This window comes from Sorex araneus, chromosome 5 (assembly GCF_027595985.1).
Source record: "Sorex araneus isolate mSorAra2 chromosome 5, mSorAra2.pri, whole genome shotgun sequence".
NCBI classification, from domain to species: domain Eukaryota; kingdom Metazoa; phylum Chordata; class Mammalia; order Eulipotyphla; family Soricidae; genus Sorex; species Sorex araneus.
Genome location: NC_073306.1, coordinates 126,011,344 through 126,031,544, shown reverse-complemented (window position 1 = coordinate 126,031,544; position 20,201 = coordinate 126,011,344). Strand labels below are relative to the sequence as shown.

Below are 20,201 nucleotides of genomic sequence, written 5' to 3'. Positions count from 1 at the left end.
TCGCTGGAAGATACCTTCTCTGTTGACTTTTATCCACCCTCTACATAGAAGCCAAAGAGACCGTGGTGGGTTATAGATCTGTACCTGTCACCTTCACTACGGGCACGGAGCTCTGAAGGTGGTCTTTCTGAGACCACCTATTGGTTTTGGAGAAAAGAGACTGAAACTTGCCAGGGCTTCCCTGTCTTGCCCACTGTGATAAGTCCACACTGATTTCTGTCCATCTCTAGAATTTTCTAGATTCTTTCTTCTCTCAGGAACTCACATTGAGCTTTGTACTCTGCTCATTGTCCTCACCCCAGATGGTGTCCATTGAACAGTATTCTTCTAGGAAACCACTGCCTACTCCTCCAGGCAGGCTCAGCTCTTTCTCTCTCTGTCTCTCTCTGTCTTTCTCTGTCTCTCTCTGTCTCTCTCTGTCTTTCTCTTCTCTTCTCTTCTCTTCTCTTCTCTTCTCTTCTCTTCTCTTCTCTTCTCTTCTCTTCTCTTCTCTTCTCTTCTCTTCTCTTCTCTTCTCTTCTCTTCTCTTCTCTTCTCTTCTCCTCTCTTCTCTTCTCTGAGCTCCTTCCATCACATATCCCCATTTACAGCCACAGTGTCCTAGTAGAAGTTCTGTCTCACCCATGGCTAAGGTGCTTCCCATAAACATAGACGACACTCATAGTCGGATGTGTAACTTTTTCTTCGGTGCTGGCTGTAGCACCTTACACAGAAAATATGCTCAATGATGTTTTGTTGGGCAGTTGGGGAAGAAAATCTTTATCTGGTATTTTCTCAGTGGAGAAATGAGGGATAAGCATCATCAAACACCTTCATATGCGTTATGAGTTGCTCCTGCAGTTTTCGTCTTGACTGCTGTCCCTCCATTTTACAGATCAGCAGACTAAGGCTCCCTGTTGCAGAATGACATTACTGCTCTCCCCACCCTGTGGCCTTCGCCCCAGAGGAGTGGCTCTGGCTTCTAATCTTAATTTTCTCAGTCCCTCATTAAGGCAGAGTGTCATTTCATAAATATTGGATTGTGCTAATACAATCTTCGGAGCTTTTCTAAATAGAGGCGTTTGATAATGATCACTGAAATTATTCTGTCATGATGCGTCTGTGGCTCTCGGCGGCTCTCTCTGTGCATCTGAGGCAAAGAGGCATGAAAGTGAATTTGGATTAGGCAGGGTTGTTTGTTCTTCTCATGGACTGAGGCTGAAATTATACTCTTCCTCCTGGAAAAGCCAGCAGTTTCCATGTTTTTTGGAGATTTTCATGTGAGCTTGTTGACTCAGTGGCTCCAAAGCCCTTTTGTATCCCCTTCCATGTTACAAACTCTGGGCCAGACTCTTGGGTAAATTAGATCATGTCATTCTGGGCTGGATCAATAGCACAGTGGGTAGGGCGTTTGCCTTGCATGAGGCCGACCCAGGCTTGATTGCTTGGTCCCTCTCTGAGAGCCCGGCGAGCTGCCGAAAATATCCCATATGCACGGCAGAGCCTGGCAAGCTCCCTGGAGCATATTCGATATGCCAAAAACAGTAACAACAAAGTCTCACAATGGAGAATCGAGACGTTACTGGTGTCTGCTTGAGCAAATTGATGGACAACAGGATGACAGTGATAAAGTGATACATTTGGGGCTGAACTTTTCCACTGTTTTCTTTCTTACAGCAACATTTGCTCAGATTTGAATCTGACCCCCAGCCTCCAAGGGGCTGAGAACCTAAGAATCAGTCACTCTTGGGGCTTTTCCTTCCCAGGAAGCCCAGGAATTGCAGGCTGCGGGGGCGTCTTCAGGGAAGCCCGTGGCCCCATGTTCTGCAGTTCCTTCCCACGTTGGAATTCTGCTATTGTTTTCTCCAGCTCGGAGACCTTGTCCTGATCCAGGCCTGTTTCTAGGGCATCACCCAGCATCTATTTGGGGTATCTCCCCTCCTTCGGTAAGCTATACTGGGAGGTCCCTTCAGACCCACCCCCACCCTTCTGGATTTGAAACTTGGTCGTAGGGAAGACCTGTAGCCTCCCAGTACAGGAAAATTTCTCCCTACAGATTCTGAACCCTGAATCCAAGGCTCAGGCAGGAGCTGGGTCAGCAGTAGAGCACTTGGTTTGCCTGTCTGAGGTCCTGGGTTCCATCCAAAGCAAAATGAAACAAAATAAGCCCGTATTGTATACATATTGTATAAAGGAATACTCTGACTGAAAAGCCTTCCTGGAATCCTGACTTCAAATAGCTTCTGTCTGTCCTGTGCAATATCTAGAACAGAGACATGTAGTCTAACTAGCTTGATTATTTGCTTCAAGGGCTGGTGTTGGGGAAAGTTGAGAGAAAATAGATAATTATACACACACACACATCTGTGGTGCCTTGGAAACCAGTATGGATAATACTGGACCTTTCCTTCTTTCCTTCATGCACCTGGGTTTTGGTGTCGTGAACTTGCTTTTGTCCAACTGCTGATGTTTCTAGAGAAAAGGTTGGATCCATTATGGGTTGAATTGTGTTCTTCAGACTGTGTGAGTCTGAGCCCAAGGGCCCTAGAAATGAGACCTTATTTGGAATAGGATCTTTGTAGATGAGACCAGCAAGATGAGGCTATACTAGATGAGCCTGCAGGATTGTAGGGAGAAAATAGGGGTGACACAGACACATTAGGGACAAGGACTGTGGAGACAGAGGCAGGAACCAGTTAGAGTCCCATGCCTGGGAATCCTAAAGATGCCCACTGATACCAGAAGCCAGTGAAGCAAGGAAGGGGCACCATGGGAGGGAACATGACATCTTGATTTTGAAATTGGCTTCCAGTCTGTGAAAGAATGAGCTTCTGTTGTGTTCCACCACCTTGTTTGTGGGGGCTCTGTTGTAACAGTCCTCAGACATCATCCCGACTCCCTCACACAGCCAGACCAGACTCCATCACCGCTCTCTGTGAGCACTCACTCCAGAGCACTGGGTAAGCCTTACTTGCATTTCTGAGTGTCCACACTCACCAAGAAGTGGGTTTGACATTTTCCAATTTATTCTATATACCATGTGCCCCATCCCCTGCCAAATAATTCAGGAATATTATCTCTTTATTGTTTTAGAGAAAAACCAAGCCCCAAGAGATAAAGAAATGGGTCCGAGGTCAAAATATGCTGGAGGCTCCAGGTTTCAAATCCAGGATAGAAATATATCTTGTATACATGCTCCTATCATTAGCTAAACATCTTTACTATTGCTTCTGTTTTCAGTCATGATTTACGATGACAAAAATAATTCATATTCAATGGAAAGAGTATCACAAATAGGCATAGCTGGAAAGAACAAAATAAAAATCCATGTGCACATGAACTTATATAAATATCATTTTTTTCCTATTTCACGCTACTTTTAAGCATTGTCTCATGCCATTAAATATTCTTCAAGAGCCAACTTACTACAGGCTTCCTAGTTTTCCAATCAATGACTGTTCCACAATTTATTTAACCATTCCATGTTGCTGCCTGGTTGAGTTTCTTCCAATTACTCCTAAATTGCTGTATTGCAGTGAGTGTTGTTCTTTAAATTTATCTCTCTGTGCATCTCCAACAGAAGTGGTAACATTTTGTTATATTTGTTTTCTATATGTGTGTGTATATGTATATAATCACACAATTATATTACTGCACTAGCTGGTCTATCCAGTGCATGATGGCTGTGAATTATGGAAAAATATCATCTACATGTCAAATGTGGAATCCAGGGAATTCATTCATGAACTGATACTCTGGACATGTTTCGTAGACCCTCAAGAGAAATCAGGAAGAAGAGATGGTTTTCCTGAATGTACCATTTTATACCTTTGTTATAACTGATGGAAACCTTTTGCGGATTAGCAGGAATTGTATATGAAACAGTAACTCACCAAAGTGTGTCGGCCACAAAAGATAAAAACCAGCTACAGAAACATTGTAGCTTTCCAGGTGCTTATTGGACCAGTGAAAGCCTCTGCATGGTCTTCAGACCACAGAGAGCTTTTTCCTGCTCTCCTGGGAGACTGGGACCACATTTTATTTATACTGGAACCTTTGGGTCTTGGACTTTGCAGTATTGGTGAACATTGGTTAAGTCACTTCCGTTTTACTCATTCAGCTTCTCCTACAACAGTCTCAGTATCCATGTCCAGCTCCTACTGCGCCTTCTGCCCTCTCCCACCCCAGTTTTATGTTGTCTCAAAAGATTGGAGTCTGTGGTTTGGTTTGGGGGGTCCTGCTGCCTGATTTGCAAATCCACCATTGTGTGGATGCTTCTTGGTGGATGAGGAGAAATCTCCCACAGCCTGGGGAGCTCCCCTGTGTGAGCTTCCTCTAGAAGGGGATGCCCATCTGAGCCCTTGGCAAACCAGGGATCTGGGGGAAGGATGTTGTTCGGGTTATAGGAGGAATTTACAGTGAGAAACATGGTTGAATTGCCTGTTTCTTGGTTCCCTACAATTGCCTCCGTTTCTGCTTGTTTTAAAGCCTCTTGCTTCCTGTTCATGATGAACCTCCTAATATTTTTCCAGAACATTCTTCTATTTGAAAAGATAGTCATAGCTGTTATCTCTTGTTTTCAGCCACAAGCCCTGCATATCAAACGTTTGTGCCTCTCGTTTAAAGGTTCCTTCCGACTCAGATGTCTCCTCTCCCATGAAGTCTTCCCTGGCAATGTCTCCCTTCTCTACTTACTTCTATCCTGGACTGGTTTTTGCATAATTTCTTTAATGTCTCTGAGCCATTGGAGGGCATGGGGCTGCCTCTGACTGCAAAGTTCTCTACAGTGGCTGAACAGGGAAAGGAGTCCATAAGAAGACTGAATTCCTGTTAGAGTTAGAGAGGGGTGTGTGTGTGTGTGTGTGTGTGTGTGTGTGTGTGTGTGTGTGTGTGTGTGTGTGTGTGATGAGAAAGGCAAGGGGTGAATTGCTAGAGAGGCTGCTGCCTTCTCGGGCAGGTTCTGGCTCATCTGTGGCCTTTGGAACTCCACTGCCTGCCCTTGGCTTGATAGAGGAGGTTGGGAGGGACTGCGAGTCCCAGGGCCTGGCTCTCGGGCTCCCGTACTCTGGGATGACCCTGGCAGGTAAAGGGACACAGGATTTGCCTATTTCCCCAAGGCCCGGCTTACTCTCACCTGGGCAGACCTGCTCAGGCTGGGTGAGAGGCTCCTTGTGGTCACAGTGACATGTCCCACCTAGACTTGTGGTCTCCTGGACATGATGCTGGCACTCAGGTGAGCTGGCAGCATAGGTGTCCCACATCCTGAACCACTCCTCATGTTGTAATTGATTTGCTTAAAACTTGAAGCTCTTGTGTTCCCATCTAGCCATTTTTGAGTGATACATTTCCCCTCCTCTTCCTTCTTTAATGAAAATAATAGCATCTATTTATTTATTCTCAAAGAAGTGCTGGGTTTGTGCATATAAGCTAACTCTGTCCACCCTATCTCAGTTCCCTTCTACTATCACTATTATCACCATTGATTCTGGGGTGGAAAGACTGAGAGAGCACATGTGAATATAATATAGCAATAACTATTAGTAGGAAGTGATATTTATGGGTGTTTATTAACTGGCAAATATCCTCAGCATTTTAAATGTTAGTTTATTTAATTCTTATAAATTTTATCCTTATAATAGCCTTCTAAAGTAGGTGCAATTAATTGTATTCTACAAAGTAGGGAACTAGAGGCACAAAAGTATCAAGGATCCTGTGGCCACCGCCCCTGCCCAGGTCCAATTAGCAGTTGGAAAGACAGGGTTTGTGCACAGGAAGTTGAAACTTCAGGCGGTACCCTAGACGGCACACTCTGACTAGTGGCACCCATGAATGTAGCCACTAGTTGGGATTTCTATGTGGTGCATTTTTTTTATCTCTTTCATAGCCCCCATCTAGTCACATCTGTTTTTCCATCTTCCAGGGAAGCAAGTTATTATGCTACATGGATGCCTCTGGTTCACTGCACCAACCCCCCCAGAAACAAAATTGAAAAATGAAACTCTGAAAGTTTTAGAATGAAAGTATGCCTCCTATGCACCCCACCCCCCTCCCCGCAGCTCCCAATACTAGCAACAACTTCATCTCCATGAAGCTCTTGGAAAAATTTTTACAAATATCTCACATTGTGTAATGGTCTCTTGTGGATCCACCCCCAAACTACAAAATGAATTGGGGGAATGACTGTAGCCTGCAATGACCCTAGGCAGGGCTATCTTGCTATCCTTGCAGGAACAATGAATTTAGGAGCAAAACTTTAGACCAGGAAACTGAGAGCGAGTTTAGTGTCGTTCAGGTTATTCAACCAAATAATGACCAACACTAACACTGGCTTAGTCGAGGCTCTCTCCGGTGATGAAAATTGTCATTAAGTGGCAGATAAATGGAAAAGCCCCATCTGGACTGATACTTGTCCTGCTGTTCATTCTCCTGTGACTCAGACCTGCATTCAGGAACTGTATTCAAATGGTGGAAGTGGAAATGAAGATGGAGAGACTCCTTTCTTCCACATGCAAAATCACTTCCTCCAAATGGTTCAGAGGAGGAGTTTCAACTAAAGTTTCTATAGCTTCTGGGGGATAGGCAATAAACTGTTGATTGTGTTTTATTTGTTTGTTTGTTTAAGCTCCTGTTTTTTTTTAATTGAATCTCCATGAGATACACAGTTGCAAAGCTGTTCATGGTTGAGTTTCAGCCATGCAGTGTTCCAACATCCATCCCTCCACCAATGATGCAATATTCCAACATCCATCCTACTACCAATGTTCCTAGTTTCCCTCCTTCCCTCCTCTCATCCCAGTTTGCCTCAGGCACTTTTCTTCTTCTTTTTCTCTCTTTCCTGTTGGGTATTATTGTATGAAATACAGATACTGCGAGATTATCATGTTTCGTCCCTTTACCTGCTTTCAGTACGCAGTTCTGATCCAGAGTGATTATTTCCATCGTTGTCATAGTGGTCCCTTCTCTACCCCGCTTGCCTACTCACCAAGGAATTGAGGCAGGCTTCCAACCTTGGACCAAATTCTCCTGGCTCTTGTTTCTATTGTCCTTGGGTATTAGTCTCATACTGTGGTTTTGTTTTTTTATATTCCACCAATGAGTGCAATCAATCTATGTCTGTCTCTCCTGCTCTCTCCTTCTGACTCAGCATGATACTCTCCTTGTCCATCCATTTATAAGCGAATTTCATGATTTCATTTCTCCTGCTGGCTGCATAGTATTTCATTGTGTAGATGTACCAAATCATTGTTTTTAACCACACATACATGCATCCTACATTTTTATTCTAAGGGCTTTACATGCCCCTGATTCATTGTTTACTTCCTCAGCACTCTGAGCTGGCCATTATATCTACTTCTGTTTTACAGATGGGGAAACTGAGGCCCAGCAAGTTAATTTACCCAAAAGTTAGTGTAATGGAAGAGTTGAGATTTGAACTTAAGCAGCCTGGATCCAGGAGTGTCTGCTCCAAAGCACTATGATATACATATATAGAGATGGACAGAGGTAGACGTAGATATATTTCATTTATCAAGGTAACACTTATTTGAAAGAATGTACACATTTCTTTTTTAGGAATACAATGTTACCATGTAAGATCCCCATCAAAATTCCATTATCTCTTCACCATATTTCATAGTGTAATGTATTATCTCAGGAACCCTGGGATTTCATGTATGCTTGGTAATTAAGTCCCACCTTAGATTCCGTAAGTAGACATTTTAGAAATTCACCAATATGCTGCACATTTGATGGAGTTATAAAGTTGCCTGAAGACATTTTTCTGGGGTCTTCTCCCTGTGGAAGGGGGATGTCATGTTTGTAATGTCCAGGAGGTGTTGGTCCTTGCGGAGCTGGCTGAGTCCTTCGTGTTGGATGGCGCAACTATCTGAGTCTGTGGAGTGTTTGTTCTGAGTAGTTTCTCTCAGGAGGGACCATTGGGAAGTTGGTCTTGCCTCAAGCCTTCTCTCAGACACAAGAAAACACCTCTCAGATGCCTCAGTCTCTTACCACTTCCACCCCGGCCTTCCACTGCCTCCAACTCGGGAGGCTGAGAACCACAGTGCTAGTGGTGAGTCTGCCTGGTGGGGAGGGGGGATGTTTTGAAACAAGCTGTTCATCCAATAGTACAGGGCTCCGGGGGCTCAGGGTCCCCCACATGAGCATCATATTTTTAAACTCATGAATTCTTTAATAAAGAAACAGCATTTCTTTATGCTTTGCGTGCTAATTTGAGTTATACCAATGAATTTTGAAAGAGTTGTTTCTTTTAATTTATTATTTTTTGAGAGAGGGTTGTTTCTGGCCCATACCTGAGATGCTTGGGGGTACTCTCAGCATTGTCCTTGGGGGTCATTCTCAGAGGTACTCAGGAATTCATGTGGCGCTGGGGATTGAGTGGGCCCTGCTGCATGTAAGGTACCGCGTGCAAGTGCTGTAATCCCTGTACTGTCTGGTCACCAATAAGGGATTCAGTATGAGTACCCAAGAAAACTTTTTCAGTTTCCTTTAAGTTTTAGTGAAAATAAGCTGACTTGTGCGACACTAACAAATGGAACCCAACAATGTGCAAAATCCAGTAACCCATATTGTCCCCTTAGGGAATATTCTAGGACTTCAAAAGAGTACCCATCTGTCTAATAGGGTGCCACTGGCCACTTGTAGCTGTTGACTGCTCGAAATGTGGCTTGCTCTCTGTGGAGAAACGCAGTTTAGATTTCCAGGACGGGGGCTGGGAGAGAAAGTACAGAAGGTTAGGCACTTGTCTTGCATGGGGTGAGGCTAACTCTCGTTTGATCCCCAGCGCCATCTATAGTCCCTGAGCACTGCCAGGGGTCACTCCTGGCACAGAGCTAGGTAAAGGTCCTGAGCATCACTGGGTGTGACCCTAAAAACACAAAATTTCTAAGACTTATTATGGAAAAAAACATGTAAAACAGCTTCTAAATATTGATTTCATGATCAAATAATTGGATTTTAGAAAGACTGGGTTAGATAAAATAAATGACAAAAATTTGAGTCAGCCCATTTCTTTTTATTATTGTAAATATGGCTACTGCACTGTAGCACTGTCATCCCGTTATTCATCGATTTGCTTGAGTGGGCATCAGTAACGTCTCCATTGTGAGACTTGTAACTGTTTTTGGCATATCGAATACACCATGGGTAACTTGCCAGGCTCTGCCATGCGGATGGGATACTCTCGGAAGCTTGCTGGGCTCTCTGAGAGGGACGGAGGAATCGAATCCAGGTCAGCCGCATGCAAGGCAAACGCCCTACCCGCTGTGCTATCTAGAAAGTTTAAAAGTGTGAGCTGAGTGGCTCACATTCCCTTTCCATTGTTCAGATCCATCCTGGATAGGTACATTTTTGCTGTACCCACAGAATTCCTTCTAGGGGTGCAATTCCCTATATGAGCATGCTCCCTCTCTCAGCCCATTTGTTATTTAAATTTTTTAATTTAATTTTTAAATTCATATAGTGATTGATTGAGTACTATGAATTACAGTACTGTTAAGGATGGTTTCCCGTATACATAATTCCAACACCACATCCGTTACCAGAGTACCCTCTCCCATCCCCCAAGGTTCTAAAGACACCTCATTTTTAGCTGCCTCAACCCCCACAGGCTCAGTTCTGTGGATCAATTCTCCCATTGTATTGCCTTTGTATAGCAATATTTATTGCTACCTTGCTGTGTAAGTCCCACATATGATAGATCATTCTGTATCTATCCCTTTCCTTCTGATTCACTTCACTTAGCATGATACTCTCTGGTTCATCCGAGACACATTGTATGGTTTTGTCCTTTGAGAGTTGTATTTGTATTCCATTGTGCATATATACCAGAACTTCTTGATCCATTCATCTATAGTTGGACATCTTGTCTGTTGTACTAAGTGCTGTGATGAACATAGATATGCACATATCCATTTGAATTAATGTTTTCTATTCCTATTTTTTTGCGGGGGGGGTGTGATATCTCCATGTTGTTTTCCATAGATGTTGAGCCAGACAGCATTCCCCCGAACAGTGGGTGAGAGTTCCTTTCTCACCCTCCAATCATTGGCTGTTTCCACACTTTCTGACATATATATCAGACTCTTCTAACTGTCTTTTAACCTCAGTGGTTCACACTAACCCTGGGGGATGGGGTGGAGCTACCCCCACATTCCTTTCCTATTTTGCAGATGGGAAATTGAAACACAAAGAGATGGTGTAACTTGAGCTAAGCCTAGCGTGAGTAAGTAGATTTGAACCTACTAAAGGATTTGAAGCAAAGCAGACCCATAAAGGGGCCACACAGCTATCTCCCAACTTGGCTACTTTATGGCCTACTAACTAGGGTCACTTGTTCCTATAGTGCTATACTCACTTCACCTTCTAGACCTCCGTTTCCCTGTGATGGGTGGGCTGATGTATTCCTCAGGCTCTCAGACTCTGTTCTTTCTGTGACTTCTCTGAGAGCTCTGGGCACACAGTAGGGCTCAGGGAGCCACTGTTTCCTCTGATAGGCCTTTGAGAGGCATCTGGGAGAAGTCCCAGGGTGCCTGGCCCGCTGTCCTAGCTCTGGCACTAACTGGACACTTTGAACAGGCTATCGACTCATGCCCCACCCCCATCTTTTGAGGTGTGTGGGATTGACCTCAGGGCTTCACCCATGCAAGACAAGTGCTTTCTTCACATCCTTGGCCAAGGACCTGTCCCTTTCCTTTGTGTTTCTGGCATTTTTTCTTGTGAATTCAGTATCAAAGTTTGGAACCTGCAGTTTTCAGGCAAGCTCTGTCATTCGCCAGCTCTGTGACCTCGACTCAGCCCCCTTCCTTCCAACCTTGTGAAAGCGGGGCTTCCTCTCTCCTGACTTCAGCATTCTTTGATTTGTAATTTATGACTCAGGAAGAAAAGGAGTTATTTTTAAATGTAGGAATCAAGCAACACGTTTATAAAACATCTGCGGAAATGCCTCTGGTCTTAGCCTCTCCCTCCTCCCCCACCATCTGTCTGTCAGTCAGTCAGAGCAGCTGCTTCGGTTTTTTGTGACGAGGGGATTTGTCTTCATAAGTGTGTGGAGTTGGGGCTTGGAAGATAAATGGGCCTAGGGAGATGAAGGAAGAGCTTATGCTCCTTTCTCTCTTCTCAGCCAGAGAAAGTTGCAGTGATCAACCCAGACTCCGTAATAGCAGGAGTCCAGCGTCGGAGCTCATTCTGATCAGTGAGGCATTTTGCCATTTACAGAAGTGTCTCCCTTTTATGAAAAAGAACTCCATCTTTCCCCTGTTCTCTGACCCCCCCCCCCACATACACACAACACACACACACAATCCAGTCTGGTCACTGTACTCTGATTACAACTGCATTTTACTTTTGGAAAGTGACATGTGAGTGAACATAATTTTCAACTTTTCTTAAGTCTGGCATTATCTTTTCAGATTGCTTCCTTTCCTGAGTAAGGAGAAACCTACTTTTTCCGAATCTTTAGAGCATTTTATTATTGATGAAGGAACGAAGAAGCAAAAGTATAGGTATGACCTTTGGTAAAAGTCCAACCAAAGGTAAACAGTTAAAACAAGACTTTGAACACTCAATAGCTGCTCAAATATATAAGCACATGAGTCTGTTCATTGGGGTATAAAGAAACAGAAACCTTTTAGCTATTTTAATCATACAGTTGCTTAATCTGGTAGTTGTTCTTTATAAACCCTTATAAACCCTTGTTTAAATGGTTGAATAAATTTTAAAAGGTTCCAAAGACCACACATGGTGAAAGAATGCTCTCTTCAGTGACTGGGAAAACTAGATTTTCCCTTAAAGGAGAATCTGATAGCTCTTGACTTCCACCACACCACACACTAACATGAACTTAAATGAATCACATACCTGGACATAAAATCAAAACCAAAAATCTCCTAGAAGAAAATATCAGAAAAAAGTTTCCTGTTCCTGGTAGTGATTTAGGAGGATATCAGACAATGATTTAGGAGGAAAACAGACAATAAAGACCCAAACAGACAGAATGAAAAACTTTTGTGAGTCTAAGGAAATAATCAACATATCTGAAAAGCAACCTGTGGAATGAGAGAAAAACATTTACAAATAATAGTTTCTAAAGGTTACTATCAAGGATATATGAGAAATCTTTATTTATTCTTTTTTTGTATTTATTAAAGTGTAGTTAAAAATTTGGGAAACATAGTGTGGTTTTCTAGATCTAGCATATCACTGACAGATAATACATTATTAATATGTTGTTTTTAAATTACTTATTTTACTATAGAATAAAGGCACAACTGTTGATACAATTTTAGAATTAAAATTGATTAGATAACAGAACTGCAATATTAAAATCAATAGATATAAAAAATCAATCTCTGTGACAATTGTTTTATCTGATTGTAGGGTTGTTAAGTCTTTGTCTAAGAATTTATTGAGCTGTTTGTTGTTGAAGAAAGCATTGCATGGCCATTTATGCAGCCACATGGCCCAGAGACTTCAGGATCTATGGTTTGGACCAATAAATGACATGATGGTGGCTGTGAGGGATTGGCATGACTGAAATATGCGGGTTGAGGGGAAGATACTCATGCCAGCTCAGAAAAAGACACCAGAATTATGAGAAACCTTTACACTCAACTTCAAACAACAAACCAGGAAATCCAGACCCAAATAATCTGGTTCATACCTGGGCAGAGGATGTGAGCTTCTATATGCATTTCTGCCAGGAAGATACGTGGATGGCCAACAGGCTCTGCATCATTAGCCATAAGAGAAACGCAGATCAGAGCCATAGTGGGATGCCACCTCTTTCTAATAACAATGCTAGTAATCATTGACCACAGAATTAGTGTGTTGGTGAGGATATAGGGAAGTTGGGATTGTTGTGCATACCACTGGTGGGGGACTGGAGCCATAGCACAGTGGGTAGAGCATTTGCCTTGCACGTGGCCGACCCGGGTTCGATTCCTCCGTCCCTCTCGGAGAGCCCGGCAAGCTACCCAGAGTATCCTACCTGCACGGCAGAGCCTGGCAAGCTATCTGTGGCGTATTTGATATGCCAAAATTAGTAACAACAAGTCTCACAATGGAGACATTACTGGTGCCCGCTCAAGCAAATCGATGAACAACGGGATGACAGTGCTGCAGTGCTATGGTGCTACCATTGGTGGGAATGTAAAATGATACACCTCTAGGACAATAATATATGAAGAAATTGCAAAAAGGAAAAAGTACAGAGTTATCCTATGATCCAAGTAACCCCATGTACTTGGGTGAGTCTCTGACCGAGAGCAGGGTGGGAGAATTGGTGCGTGCCCCTGCTCATTGCAGCGTTACTCGCAGTAGCGGGATGAAGCAGCACTCAGATGTCATTCGAGGTGAGTGGATGGAGAAGATACAGTCTCTTCATGTGGGAAAACATCGTCCAGCTTTGCCGCAAACAACCTAGCTGAACCTTGAGGAGTCATGCTAAGCAGAAGAAGCCAGTTCCAAACAGACAACACCTGCGTAGGACGGCATGATTGATTTTCTTCGCATGCAGCAGCGAAAGCACACAGACTCACAGAAGCAAGGGAGTAGGTGGGGGAGAGGGTCACCAGGCACAGAGCTTCAGTTCCGCAGGACGTGAAGATTCTGCAGACCTGCTGTGTGACAGAGCACAAATTATGAGCTTGGCTGGACTGGATGCCGGAAGAAGTTAGGATGAGCAAATTTGGGGTTTTGTTCTCACCACAGGAAGAGTGCACAGTCATTTCACACATCACTCTTGTCCCAGTGATGTATGAAAGGGCCATAGAGGTGGGAATGAGGCCCAGAACTAAGACCCAGTCCCACAGGGTCAGATTAAGTAAGGCTGCCCCTTTACAGGGGGCAAACAGATGGGCCTGCAAGCTGGTAACATGGGTTCCACCAGCCAGAAGCAATGGGACTAGGGCTGGTCTGGAAACTCCCTGCCGGGGACTAAAGTTGCCCAGGAGAATGTCAACAGCTGAAGGCAGCCTGGAATTCTCAAGGGCTGGGGATGAGCAGAGGTCTTGGAATTGAGGGAGGAAGGAGGTAGCACAGAGCACTCAGAGGCAGGTGGAGGGCACACTTGGATATCCCTTCTGTCTCGTCCCCTATACCCACCCCACCTCACCCCACCCCCAGGCTTGGCGCCCTGAAAACTCCACTTCTTTCAAGACTCTGATGCTGCAAGGATTTTCTTTCTATGTTTCAGGGTTTTCTTCAATCTATAAAGAGGATTTGGGTAGGAGAGGGAACTCAGAGAGCTCGGGGTCAGAGGTCCATGTCTTCTGTTTTTGTTTTAGGGCCACACCCAGCTATCCTCACTGCCCACTCAGAGATCACTCCTGGCGATGCTCGGGGCACCATATGTGGCACTGGGGATCAAACTCTAGTCAGCCACATGTAGGGCAGGGACCCTACCCCTGTACTATCTTGCCCGCTCAGGGACTCACATCTGTGTGTTCAAGGGCTCAACAATGCTCCATCCCCAGCACTGCAGCATGGATTCCCCACACCCCAGCAACTTAATGTGTGGCCCTGGAGACACTGCTGAGCACCATTGGGTTATCCCTGATGGTGTCCAGCAGCCTTAGAATTGTGGGGTCCTAGCTTATAACCAGGTGGTTCATCTGGCCCAGCTGACTGTTACTAGGAGTGGCCCTCGGACCTTCTGAGTCCTACTTGGAGCCCCAGCCCCCAAATGTAGTTCAGGACGAGATGACTCTGGTAGAGCTCAGCAGGTGCATGACTTTGAGTGAATTTGATCCTAGAGATTGCAACCCCCACTCCCAGAATCACCAGATAGGCCCTTATGCCCCCTGAACATCATAGGAATGGCTGTATTGAGTGCACCATTGATTCTGCTCACTGGTGGAAACTCAGGCAGAATGGTTTCTGGCCCCCCTCCCACCCCCCAACTCTGCCTGCTTTATGCTTCTCCTCTCTGTGCATCCCAGTCCTCTGTGTCTGAGACCACAGAGGTCTAGGGCTCCCCTGTGATAGGCCAATGTGTGCAAAGAGCACAGTTCAGAGGCTTGGTCTGTTTGTCTGTCCCTCTCTGCTGGGAAACACCCATCTCCCTCAATCTAACATAAACCCTCACACAGAAGCAGCTTTCCACTTATTGTCCTGTGTCCTCACTTCATTTTTTTTTCTTTTTTTGGGTCACACCTGGTGATAATTCCTGGCTCATGCACTCAGGAATTACTCCTGGGAGTGCTGAGGGGACCATATGGGATGCTGGGAATTGAACCTGGGTCGACTATGTGCAGAGCCAACGCCCTACCTGCTATGCTATTGCTCCGGCCCCCAGACCCCACTTCTAAGCATGGCACTCCCTCACTTCCTGTCAATTCCAAATGAGGCAGAGGATGGTGAAATGTTAACTTGGGAACAGGTTTGAAGGAATCAGAACCAGGTTTGAAGAAGGCTGAAACCGGCTGGGAAGTGCTGTGTCTAGGGGCTCAGGAAGGCGGGGTTCTGAGGCTGCGTCCTGATGGCTGATGCTGTGACGTCTAGGACAAGTTGCTTCACTCCTTTAGGTACCAGGGTCCTACCTCTGCACTGAAGGGCCCAGATTCATGCATGCAGATTCTGGGAGGTGGGTCTGTGAAGGGTCACCCGGGACCTGTGTGACAGGAAGATGGCAGGAGACAAGGCAGAGAGCCTCCTCATCTCCAGTGCAGCTCCTTTGAAAAGAAAATGAGTTTTCGTTTCTCATTTCTGCAGAGTGGCAACAATTAGAAGAGAAACTATATTGGCCACCTGTGTGGAATGAAGTGATGGTTGGATTTGGATCATTTTAACAAGATGTCAATTGACAGTCCGGATGTTAAGACCCCGGCGGGGGGGGGCTATTTAGTGGTTGTAGAAAACAACCCCAGGAAGGCTGTTTGCTGGAATTGGAAGGCCATTTCCTGGTCTTTGAAAGGAAGTTTCAGTACCCTCCGTCCTTGAGTTTGCAGAGTTTTGGAGGCCATGGACAGGTCCACGCGCACGCACGCTTGCAGCAGGCAGCCTAGTGTCTACTCTCAGGGTTGCTTTCTCTGACTTTTGTTGGTGGTGGGTGGGGGGGGGTGCACCTGGTGGTACTGGGGCTTATTCCTGACTCTGCACTCAGGGATCACTCCTGGAGGGCTGGGGACCATACGGGCTCTTGGAGATTGAACCTGGGTAGGCAGAGAGGTTGCCTGCAAGGCAAATACCTACCCACTGTACTTACCACGACAGCCCCTCAGAGCTGTTGCCCATCTGTGGAATGTAGCTCATGTGATTGGAGGATTTAGAACAGGGTTTTCTGAAGGGGGCAACAAAGCCCTCTGGGGCTGGAAGGCCCAGGACAGGTGGTAGCAGTGTTGGGTGCTACCGGGGGTACTTTCTGTGTCTTCACTTAAAGAAGGTGGATTTCCAAAGGGTGCTGAGTGAGATTTTTTTTCTGAAAAGGGACCTCTGGAAAGGGATATAGATAAAAGGGGCTCGCCTGTGAGAATAGACCCAAAAGCCAGGTGTGGGGGCACATTCTTGCCTTCATCTTCAGTTCCCCTTTATATCCTGTCTCAGCTGTGCCTGTCCTCCCAAGGAAAGCCTGGGGGCCTTGCTGGGCCTGAGCTAGAGATATACGGGTGTGAGTGTGCATACGGTGTGTATGTGGTGAGTAAGTGTATACGTGTAAGTGTGTGAATGCACGTGTATGTATGTGTGAGTGTAAGTAGCTGTGGGTGCATGTGTGAATCTAGAGTGGATGTGTATATGTATGATAGTGTTTGTGAGTGTGTATGTGTCAGTGTGTATCTGTGTGTATGTATATGTCAGTGTGTTTATGTGGATTTGTCCATGTGTAAATGTATGTCAGTGTGTATCTGTGTGTGTATATGTATGAGTGTGGGCGTACGTATGAGTGTGTGTATGAGTATGGGTGCGCGTGTATTAGTTTGTGTCACAGTGTATATCTGTTTGAGTGTGGGTATGAATGTGTGTAGGTAAGTGCCTGTGTATCTGTGTGAGTACATGAATATATGAGTGTGGGTGTATGTACGTGTAAGTATGTGTATGAAATTGTGGATGTGTGTGTGTCAGTGTGTATCTGTGTGTGTGAGTGTGGGTGGGTATGAGTGTCAGTGTGTATCTGTGTGAGTGTACGTATGTGATTCTGAGTAAATGTGAGTGTGTTTGAGTGTGTGGGTGCATATTAATATGCCAGTGTTTGTCTGTGTATATGAGTGAGTGTGGGTGTGCATCAGTGTGTATCTGTGTGTGTATGTGTATTGTGTCCTGAGTATATGTGTGTATGAAGACACTGGAAGGTGTGATGATAGAAAGGATGGCTGGGGCCTCTGTCCATGACGCTGCTTGGCCGGACCTGATGGCTCAGTACCCTAGTACTAGGGTACTAGGCCTAGTACTAGGCCCCTTGGTAGTGCTTGGGAGGCCAAGCGGCCTGGGATCCAGCTCAGGATCTTGCTTGAGCAAGGCCCGCGCTCTCCCACGAGAGCTGCTTTCCCGGTGAACCCCACCGTCTCCCACCGAAACCTTTTCCTCTTGATTCTCAGCAACAGCAGAGGCCCCGTGCAGTGTGCCCGCGGCAGCTTAGTGGTGAGCCTCGCCTGGCCATTTGGGCCCAGACCCAGGGCCGGAGAGCCACAGGAAGGCATGTCTCGCCAGTATGAGGAGAACCAGCTCCTGCCTGGGCAGAGGAGCTGGCACTGAGGGGAAGGGGCAGGGCAGGCATGGGGCGAGGGGCTCTGGCAGGCAGGTGCCCTGCGGGGGTCTGGAGACACTTGCGTTCCCCACTGAACACTCTCCAGTCCCAGCGTACACAGGACAGCCGACTTCAGAGCAACACTATCCAACCTCTGGTCCCCTCCCCCGCCCCCCGGTAGTCATAAACTTGGTTTCCCTGAGGGACTGAATCAGCGTCTCCTCTAACTCTGCAGGGGCCCAACGCCCTTTCCATTGTCACTCCATGTTTTCAGGCTCTGCATCAAAACATTTCACTTGTCCCTTCTGAAGTCAGTCTAATCCCAAACTGGAACTGCTGATAAGTGTCCCCCGCAAAGTGGCCCCATGGGCAAGGCATCAAGGCTCCTGGTACATGTATGGGGTGTGGCTCTGCATCTCACTAGCCTGTCCCCCTGGGAGACTGAGGGACTCCCTGAACCTCGGTCTCTTCTCCTGAGAAGCGGGAATGGGCAGCCCTTGTCAGCCTCACCTCACCTCACGAGGGAGGCAGGACCCGGACAATGGGGTGCAGTTGCTCCGAGAGCTCAGACTCTCTGGGGGGGTTCCTTGCTCTTGCCCTAACTGGGAACTGGGGGAGCAGCTGGGGCCCTGCTTCCTGTGGCAGAAAAAACTGTGGTGCTCTCACCCCACTGCTTACCCACCCGGCCCCTCCGAGGGCGGATTAGAACTGTTGTGGCTGTAAACCCAGCCGAGATGGGCTGTAATATAGTAAATTATCACTTGTTTTGCAGTCTTGACGAGAAAAATAAATGCAATTACACTCATGAATGTTGAAAAATGAAGCAAAGCAATGCAGCTCGGCGCATTCAAAGTGCTTATCCAAATGCAAAGCTGTGTACAATGAATGCTAATGGGTTTCCTCCCTCGCACTGCCTGGCACACGGGCCCGGCGAGTGCTCTGAATTCGGGGTGCAGCTCTGCCAAGTGCTGTCAAGGACCTTGTAGCAGGAGACTCCACAGGATGACCCCAGAGTCCCCTCCTGAGGGGGGACTCAGAGTGGACCCCGTCTCCTGAAGCAGGCACCCGGGTGATCTGGAACTCTCAAACCTCTGCGTCTGGGGGCTCCTTGCAGTTCTCTGTCATTGTGCCCAGTGAGCACCTACTGCGTGCCGACTCAGGGGGCAGCTTTGGAGATGAATCTGTGAGCCCTTCTCCTCCCCACCAACCCCCGAGGTTACTCAGGCCTGGCAGACACACTCCAAGGCTGTGTGGGCCAACACAGCAGCCACCAGCTATATGGGGGCCATTGAACACTTGAAATGTGGGAGCCCCAACAGCTTCCACAAGCAAGGCCCAGGTATGCGGGTTCCAGGACTAAGATCTCCAAGCCGTACAGTGGCAGGGGCTGTCCCTCTCCGGCTCTCTGCCTGTTCCGTGGCCTGGCTGTCACGCCCACAAGCTTCCTCCGGGCGGCATCTTAGTGCACCAACAGCCCTGGTCCAGAGACTCCCAATCGAATCTCCAAATGGATTAGTGCCCTACAGAGATGTCTCTGGAACCCAATCATTTGTAGGGTTCCAGAAGCACGTGGCCGCTTGACAGCTGTGCGAACTCTCATGATATTCAAAATGAACAATGGAAAATAAATTATCTAGTGTCTGCCCCTGGCAGGCAGGCTTAAATGGGGGTGGGAAAATTCGGGCAAAACATAATGCCCCAAAAGTAGAGAGTATTGGGGAAATTGTCGGCCATAGAGGCGGAGTGAAGACTGGGATGGAGGGAGGGAGCGGGTACTGGGGACATTGGTGGTGGAAAATGTGCACTGGTGGAGGGATGGGTATTCAATCATTATATGGCTGAATCTCAAACATGAAAGCTTTGTAACTGTATCTCATGGTAATTCAATAAAATTTAAAAAAGAAAGAAAGAAAGAAATGTGTGGCCCATGCTGGAATGTGCTCCAGTACAAAGTGCACATGATGTATCTTAAGAAGCTTCTACGGGTACATGCATGGCTTGGTACTAGCTGTGATGTTTTGGGATGTTTGTGGTTCCCCTTGCCAATATTGTTGAAAATTCATGTGTAAGTTTTGATCCCCCAAACTTTACTGAAGTTGTGTTTGGTTTCCATAAGGGGCTTGTTTTGCATTCTCACCTCCCCATACCCAAATCTGAAGATGGCCCTTCATGTCTGTGAGTTTTGCTTTCAGGGATTCCACCAATTTATGTTTTTGTTTCATTGAACTTAAACATGGAATTCCTGAGAGGGGGGTAAAAATATAAATCTGGGGCCAGAGTGATAGTACAGTGGGTAGGGTGTTGCCTTGCGCACGGCCAACCTGGGTTCAATCCGCAGCATCCTATGTGGTGCCCCAAGCACCACCAGGAGTAATTCCTAAGTGCAGAGCCAGGAGTAACCCCTGAGCATCGCTGGGTGTGACCCAAAAAGCAAAATAAATAAATAAATAAATCTGTGTATCAGTGGATCCAGATAACTCACATATCATTCAAGGTAAGTTGTAGTTGAGATGGTGAAATAAAAAAT

The 20,201-nt window shown here is 46.2% G+C and overlaps 1 protein-coding gene across 15 annotated transcripts in view; it reads left to right on the top strand.

Moving 5' to 3' along the window:
• Positions 1–20,201, top strand: part of PTPRT (protein tyrosine phosphatase receptor type T) — a 1,130,358-nt gene that overhangs the window by 308,621 nt on the left and 801,536 nt on the right. The gene's annotated exons all lie outside the window — the stretch shown is intronic.